This window comes from Desmodus rotundus, chromosome 5 (genome assembly GCF_022682495.2).
Source record: "Desmodus rotundus isolate HL8 chromosome 5, HLdesRot8A.1, whole genome shotgun sequence".
Classification (NCBI taxonomy): domain Eukaryota; kingdom Metazoa; phylum Chordata; class Mammalia; order Chiroptera; family Phyllostomidae; genus Desmodus; species Desmodus rotundus.
This window is the reverse complement of record NC_071391.1, coordinates 33501132-33501847: the sequence shown is the minus strand read 5'-3', so window position 1 is coordinate 33501847 and position 716 is coordinate 33501132. Positions and strand designations below refer to the sequence as shown.

The window sequence follows — 716 nt, the reverse complement described above, 5'->3', positions numbered from 1 at the left end:
CTCATTTATTTCTTGTTATATTATATTTCTATCAGTGGCTTCGAATCCTTTTGGGAACTTATAAACTTTACATGTTTGAGAATGTACTTGCATGTACATGTTTAAAGTAATGCTCAAGTATTTGGAATAACAAAAAATTTTGAGCTAGGTGTTTGCTTAAGTACTATGATTGAACATGGTTCATAAAAGCAAATTTTGCTTGGAATTTATGTTTATTTCTTTCCTTACACTCCACTACTTGTTACATTTGTCCAACCCATGCTGCAACCCCTCCCCACCCTTGCTTTTTCTTAAGCTCTTCTTTCTGCCTGGAATGCTTTTTTTTTTTTTTTTTTTTTTTGCCAGAGTAGAGCGTGAACACAGTCCCCTACTACTGCAAATTATGCAGTTGAGTTTCCCACAGTTGGGGAAGTAGCAGAGGTCAGCACATCCGGAGTACAATGGGTGAGCCCCGCCCTACGAAAACCACCTTCCATGATCACAGTATCTTCCCTGCCAGGGTAAGTATTGGAATGTTCTTCCTGAGGAGCTCCTTCTACAAGGCTCCTCTGAGAGGTTTCCTGACCCCCCATTGTCTCTAAAGCTGATGTTTGTCTCCACCACACCCCACCTCATCATTCCCCCTCATAGAGCCCTGCTTTTTTTCCTCAGAGCGCCACCTTCTGTTTTTGCTTTATTAACTTACCTGCTATGTATCTGTCTCCTTCCTTAAGAGG

The 716-nt window shown here is 41.2% G+C and overlaps 1 non-coding gene across 1 annotated transcript; it reads right to left on the bottom strand.

The window, feature by feature from the left end:
• Positions 1–342: 342 nt before the first annotated feature.
• Positions 343–508, bottom strand: LOC112303489 (U1 spliceosomal RNA). The gene has a single exon (XR_002974645.2). It is a non-coding gene; the product is annotated as a U1 spliceosomal RNA (small nuclear RNA).
• Between the last annotated feature and the right edge of the window lie 208 nt (positions 509–716).